This window comes from Echinops telfairi, unplaced genomic scaffold, assembly GCF_000313985.2.
Source record: "Echinops telfairi isolate 266 unplaced genomic scaffold, ASM31398v2 ScPeMD7_23;HRSCAF=83, whole genome shotgun sequence".
NCBI lineage: Eukaryota > Metazoa > Chordata > Mammalia > Afrosoricida > Tenrecidae > Echinops > Echinops telfairi.
This window is the reverse complement of record NW_022103920.1, coordinates 69,619,901-69,627,595: the sequence shown is the minus strand read 5'-3', so window position 1 is coordinate 69,627,595 and position 7,695 is coordinate 69,619,901. Positions and strand designations below refer to the sequence as shown.

Below are 7,695 nucleotides of genomic sequence, written 5' to 3'. Positions count from 1 at the left end.
AGCACAAAAGCAAGGCAAAGCAAACATAACAACAAAAGAAAACAAAAAGAACAAAACAAAACAACAAAACTAACAGCCAAAAAACCAAACCAAACCAAACAACCAAAGAAAAGAAAAGCCAATAAATAGTCTCAAGGCTGTCTGTTTACCATTTGACTCTGATGAGGTGCCACACCCTGGCCCCAAAGTCAATTTTTTGCATTCTTTGGAGATTTTGTTGCTTTGCTCCTTCTGCTGCTCCACTTTATGCCCTCAATGTTTCACCCCAGTGTGGTGGGGTCAGATGGGGCACAACTCCTGCACCATGTCTCTAGTGCTGTCCCCAATAGCGCTATGGGTCAGTGAGAGTTGCTGCGTCTCCTGGTGGGGCCAGCCCTATAGTCCTCTCTGTGCATTGGCTATTCTGAACTGTAATATTGTCCTTGGGGCTTGGTGGGCTGGGATGTGTTCCATTCTTTCTCCTAACAGGAAGGTTAGTTTTAATGAGCAGGCTTGGGACCAAACCTCTCATAAACACATTGCAAATATTAAAATGACCTTGTGTGTATTTTTATTTAAAGCAAAAATCATTTTTCAAATTATCAGAGTATTTTTCAATAACATATTTTATTGGTTTCTACTAACATAGCAACAATGTAATTCCTTGTGATGTTTACAAATTAATTTCTTTCTAGCTTTTAATTTGTGGGCATTCTGAATTAATAGTATATAAATAATTCTATAAATAGCATATGCAGGAAAATCTATTTGTTTTGCTGTTATTCCATAATTGATAAGGTCTCTTGCTTTCTAGAGCGGACCTAGACTCTTTGTGTCACTGAGCTCAAATATAAGTAGTCATGAAGATTCTGAAAATCTGCTCAGAATGTTTCTGCAAGTGAAGGATGTATATATGATCTAGTTTTGTCCAAGTCTGAGTGGTTGTATGGGATTTGGAATTAGGACTTCTACTACTGAATGGCTCTGTCCTAGAATGGTATTGCTGGGTTTTCATATCATTTTCTAACCCCACAGCAGGGTAGAAAACTCACTGCCATCAGTCAATTCTGATTCACAGGTGCCCGATAAGGTCAAGGTAGAACTTCCCTTGTGGGTTTTCAAGACTGTAGCCTGACAGGATTAGCAAACCTTGTCTTTCTCCCTTGGAGAGGGTGGTGGTCTCCAACTGCTGACCTGAAGGTTAGGTAACATAGCCTCTAGGTTATGCTATTGGACACATACCACCATGCCACCAGTGCTCTTCCCAGGGCAGAGCATAGCAAGACTGAAACCAGGGGAGTACGTGGAATTCGTTTCCAAGATTCAAGGTTAAATTGGATCTGTGAGCCCTTTGAGGAAGACGCGGTCCCTGTTGCACCATGCTCCATTCCCCTCCACCAATGCCTGGTGCACTGCTGTCCTCTCTTGCCTAGGAACAAGTTGGTCAGGAAGCTCCCATGCTGCCATGGCATTTAAAGGACTCTAGAAAGACACCTGTGGGACCAGAGGTAGCCATTCACCAGATTTGAATTACTCTAAGCAGTCGCAAAGTGAAATCCCTGGGTAAAGTGTGTGCTGACTTAATTAGAAGCGCAAAGGAGAAGAACCTGATAGCGAGGGGACCAGTTAGGACACCTACCAAGATTCTGAGAATTACAGCCAGGAAAACCCCTTAACGGTGAAGGTTCTAAGACCAGGGGTGTTTCCACAAGAGAATCCATAAATGTCTCATTGACTTACACAGTCCTTCTGAGATGTTAAGCAGATCACTTGCATCAGTATTGAGCCTGGAGTACAAGTTGAAGTCACCACTGCAGATGCTTACATCAACTATTTTAATAAATTGATTATCTGTTGTTTAAAAAAAAGTATGGATCTGTGAGGCAGTCAAGTTGTATTCGACTAGAAGATGCCAGCTAATGAATGAATGGATCAACATTTGACTTCAAAACTATGGATATATGCCTGAGGTAAATGTGGAAATGAGGATGTGGGGTTAATACCCAACTTGGTTCTGCAAAAAGTGCCTTACTGGCCTAGGGTTCCTGTAGAAATGTGAAGACCCACTTCCCCGTAGGACACAGAAGCGGGAAGGATGTGCTGAAGGCACTGTCCTTATTAGCATATGGCAATGTTTGTACTTCCTTGGAGCCCCACATCGACTCAAGGAAGTGTGCATCAGTGATTCGGGATCCTCTTGTTGGCATTTCATAGGCACACATGTCCACTGGTATATAAGAACCACAACCAACATCCCAGGAGCCTTTGCAGTAAAAGAACTGAGGGCTATTTCTATTTTCACTTCTTGTCATTTTATTTTAGGTTAATATCCCCTTGAACACCATCTATTTAACAGCAGGTTGTTGTTGCTGCTGCTCTTGTTTTAGTTTTACTGGGAATGTAGCTCGTTGTCATCTCAGTTTCTCAACGATTCAATTATTTGACATTTATGTATGCCCTTTGAATGACAACAGCCACGCCAGCTGCTGACTGAAGGGGAATTTTCCAACAACACTTAAATAGATTGTTCATCTTCATTAGCGCTTCATTAGAATTCCCTCTTGAGAGATTAAAGGCTGTCTTTCACTGAATTCTAGATTAGTAATATTCCTGGTTTTCATGGGGTTAGTGCCCACTTAGCTATTTCTTTTCTATTTTTTGGCTTATTTGTTTGATGTTTAAAATTTTAGCTTACAAAGGTGCTTCAGAAAGCTCCTTTTAAAATTCCATTAGATTTCCTTCCATTTCCCCCCAAACTTTTTGAAGCCCTTTTGAGTGGAAGCAGCATGTTTGGTATAGTCCATGCATTACTCTTTATCTAAATTTACTTTTAGTTTTCAATCTTAACTTATAACTATGAGAGTTTTGCAACTCATTTTCACTACAAATTATAGTTTAAGAAGACAAGTTAAATGACTGGTGAGGAAATCTCATAACCTGGAGTCATATAAAATTTAGATGCATTTGTTCATACTGTACAGAGTTGCTTATAGTCTTTTTCTTTTATCCATTTTTTCTTTTTTTTTTTTTACAATGAATTCTCAGAAACAGGTCTTAAATAATAGGATGAAATATTTATACAAGAATTATCCCATATAATTTTTACCACTTGCAATTCAAAAACAAAGTCTAACATTAAGTCTACATTGGGACGTATTTACTATCCTTTAAAAAATGTAGCTTCTATCACTGTACAGAAGAGACCACAAATAGAGCTTTCAACTCTCCTGGTGCTGGAAGCTATGCCATTGGCATTTCAAAGACCAACAGAGTACCCAATAATAAACGGGTTTCTGAAGAGTCTCCAGACTAAAAACACACTAATAAAGCAAAATAGGCTGTCCACTTCTGAGGGATTAGCCACCGAAAACTTTATGAACAGCCACAACCTGGAGTTAAAAGGCCAAAAAGAAAGAACATGCTCAGCATACTGAAGCTGAAAGAACTGGGGGGAGAAAAAGTCATGTCTCAGGTAGCAATACTATGGATCCTATGGGCAAAATATTGAACAATACAGGAAGCATCAAAAGAAAATGAAAGGAATGCACAAAGTCACTGTATCAAAAATGAATCTGTCAATATTCAACCACCGCAGGAGGCAGCATATGAGCAACAGCCAAAGGTATTGAAGGAAACAGCCCAAGCCGCGCTGAAGGCACTGTCAGAAACACGGCTCTAAAAGTGGACAGAACGCCAATTGAAAGGTTTCAAGAAGCTGATGAGGCACTGGCAGCACTCACTAGACAATGCAGAGAAAGTAGGAAGTCAGCTCCCTGGTCAAGCAACAGGAAGAGATCTATATCTTTGGCCATTCCAAATAAAGATAACCTGTCAGACATGAAAATTACAAAACAATATCATTGCTATCACATGCAAGTACATTTTTGCTGAAGACAATTTGAAAACAGTTGCAGCATTATATCAACAGGTAGTTGCCAGAAATTCCGTCTGGATTCAGAAGAGAAAGTAGAACAAGGATATCATTATTGACAGTCGAGAATACCAGAAAGAGGTTTACTGATGTTTTATGGACTATGCAATGGCATTTGACTGTGTAGATCCTTAAAACTGTATAACGTTGTAAAGAATGGGAATTCCAGAACCCTTCATTGTGCTGTGGAAGCTGCACATGGACCAAGTGGCAGTTGTTTAGACAGCACAAGAGAATACTTCATGGAGTAAAATCAAGAAAGGCATGCAACAGGTTATTCAATCTCTTTGCTGAGAAGATAATCTGAGAAATTAGACTACATGAAGAAAAACATGGCATCAAGATGGGAGGATTATTAATCTGAGTTATGCAAAGACTAACCTTTTGTGTTGAAGGCAAGGACTTGAAGCATGCACTGGTGAAAATCACACTGCAGCCTTCAGTATGAATTATAACTCAATGCAACAGAAAAAAACCCCACACAACTGGATCAATAGTTGACATCATGATAAATGGAGAAAAGATTAAAGTTGTCCAGGACTTCATTTAATTGACTTCACAATCGATGCTCATGGAAGTAGCAGTCAAGACAGCAAAGAATGTGTTGCTTTGGGGAAATCTGCTTAAGACCTCTAAAAATGTTAAGGAGGAGAGAGGTCACTTTGAGGTGTGTCTGACCCACGCCAAGATATTTTCAGTCACTCCATGTACATGTGAAAGTGGGACAATGCATAAGGCAGACCACAGAAGAATTGGTGCATTTGAATTATGAGGTTAGTGAAGAATATTGAAAGTACCACAGGCTGCTGGAAGAAAAGCACATCTGTCTTGAAAGCAATATGGCCAGAATGCTCCTTAGAAGCAAAAATTGAGAGCCCATGTATCCTGCTTTTGGATACACATGTTGTCAGGAAACTGGAAATCACTGGAAAAGGACGTCAGGATACAGAAAGTAAAGAGTCAGTGAAAAAGGAGGACTGCTAAGGAGATGAACTGACACCGTGGCGGCAGCAATGGGCTCAACCAGAACAGTTATGAGGATGACGTAGGACTGCACAGGGTGTTCCTCTGTTGGACATAGGATCACTGTAAGTCAGACCCAACTAGCTGGCACAAACTCTTTGATGACCTGGATTCTGCCTTCTACATGCTCACTTCCCTTACTCCCTGTCTCAGGGCCTCCACTCAGAGCCTGATACATTGGTACCATCCGACATTCCTTTGTGTTTACATGTTTCTTCTCTCTTAAAGTGTTTCCTCTACTTCTCTGCCTAGTTCACATGCAAAAAAATGAGTTTGGAGGAACCAAAGATGACCAGAGAGGACTGGGGAAAGAAGAAAGAGCTAGAAGAACAGCAAAAACTAGGTAATGCTCCTGCAGAAGCTGATGAAAAAGGAAAAGACATCAACCCTCATAGCCCTCACTATATTTCTTCCGTGCCATGGTATATTGATCCATCGCAAAGACCTACACTGAAGCACCAAAGACCACAGCCAGAGAAGCAAAGGCAGTATAGCTCACCTGGAGAATGGTACAAGAGGGGCATAAAAGAGAATTCCTTCACTACTAAGCATTGAAAGAAAATTGCGGGGCCATGACACACAAAAATAAAGACTGCTTTGAAAGACCCTAGGCAACTTGGAGCAAATTTTATTGATTCTGATATAGCTCCAGAATGAACATGTCCTTCCTCAGCTAACCTTTGCCTGTGAGGGGAAGAGAGATCAGTGGAATGACTACTATCCAGAAGAACACATGGCAATTGTGGAGAATATGCCAAAGTAGATCTGGCTAAATGAACACTGAAAGTCCAAAAACTGCAAGAAGAGTTGGCTTCCAGAAAATTAGTGGAACAGGCTAATTCTCTAAAACACCAGTGGGGAGAGGAAGAACCAAATTCTTAGATGGAAGAGTATAATAGCAAAGACGAAGATTAATAAGCTGATGATATTGACTTGCCAGGACAGAATTTTGACTCTAAGAGAGAAATTTACTGTCTGAAATCTCAGGATTAGAGAAGATATTCCAAAATATTTGAAGAATGTAGAACCAAGTTCTGCTTATTATGACCCTAAAACTAGGTCAATGAGAGAGACTCCCTATGCGCACGCAGGGTAACATCCAGATGCAGTTGGTTATGCAGGAGATAGCATCATCCGTTACACAGGAGGTGCCATCTCAATGGCTCCGACACCATTGTTTGCCAGGGACAAGGGATCTGAGGTGCATCTGCAGGCAGAGCCTATAAAACTGGAGCTGTTAAAAAAAAACAAAAAAACTGGAGCTGTTGTATAGATCTTAATCAAAGTTAAAAAGGGTGATTTCATAAAACAGCAGGAAGAACAACTGGATGCTCCTCCGACTGAACTGCTTTGAGCTTGGATTGAAGACTACCTAGAGTACTGGAGACATGGGTCAGTCCTCAGAGGACAGGAGCCAGTTGCCACCTGTTCCAAGTACGAGGAGGATGTGAAGATCAACAACCACACGCATATCTGAGGATCTCACTGGAAAGAAGGCCGATGGGGACACAAATGCTGTCACTCTTTGGTCAAGTATTCCTATTGTGCTGGAGAAGCCGGGAGGGAGATTGCTAATGTGAAGGAATGTCTTCCAAGAGATGGCACCACAGAGATTCAGTGGAGACACATCAGAAAAAACTCAAAGAGGAGAAGAAGGGGAGTCAGGGGGAGAGCATCAAAAGAGCAGTTCCAATAGTGATAGTGAGGAAAAAAACGTGAACAACTGAAAAGGCTCTGATTGCAGAAGAGGCTCACCTTCCTCATGACAAAGAGTCTGTGCAAATTGTTGAGCAGAAGCAGCCTTATAAGAGTATTCATGAAGTCCAAGAACCAACCAGAGAGGAAACGGAGGCTTACAGGATGAAAAGTCAGAGACCAGACAACCCCATGGATGCTTTCCTTGGCCAGTAGAAAGGAGTGAGAAAAGATCATCCAAAATAGACACAATTTATATATTCTTTTATCTTCTTGCTGATAATAGTAGAGAAGGAAATCCTTGTCTGCTCTTCTCCCTGTGGCTACTATTAAAGCTCCCAGAAGTTCCATAGTAAATATATTCTGCTCCATGCGGAAGAGACAAAACAGAGAACATGCATAAACTGAGAATCCAGTTTTCCTTCTTTGGGGGTGGTGGAGGAAGAGTTCCCAGCCCGGTGTCCTCTGCTCAACAGCTCTTACAGATGAAGCAGTATTCCTCATCTTTTGAAACTGTTTAATAGGTGTGCACATATTTAAGTATAAATTCATGTTTCTCAAAAATGCTTCCCTTTTTAAAAATTATTAGTCACTATAATTACACTCATGTGAAATGATTATTTGTCTTTCCAAAGGTCAGGAACTAAATCTAAAAATTTATTCACCTTGGGCTTTTGATTCCTAAAAGGAAATCCATATAGCATAAGAATAACTTTTTCCCCTACACCAGTATATGCGAATAGCCGTATTTTTGTTACTTACTTGTTTATGAAGCTTGATCTTTAATATACTTCCTTCTACCTTGCAAACAGAACTAAATATCTTAGCCTTGACCCGTCTAAACTATGTCATGGAAAACTAATTATTTCCTCATCCTTAAATCAGTATTGTCCAATCAGTACTAGGTTTTGTATCATTCTGGACATGAACTTTAAAACATAAGAATCCTTTACGTCATCAGAGAGGATAGAGGTTTGTGATACTGTTTGTTCTTAATTATGATTGCTTTTCTGTAACAATTTTGAACATCAAATTGGATATAGAAAATAGGGGGCGGGGGAGTGAAG

At 40.4% G+C, this 7,695-nt stretch overlaps 1 pseudogene; it reads left to right on the top strand.

The window, feature by feature from the left end:
* LOC101662233 overlaps nucleotides 1-6,844 on the top strand; it is a 15,690-nt pseudogene extending 8,846 nt beyond the window's left edge.
* Nucleotides 6,845-7,695: the final 851 nt, after the last annotated feature.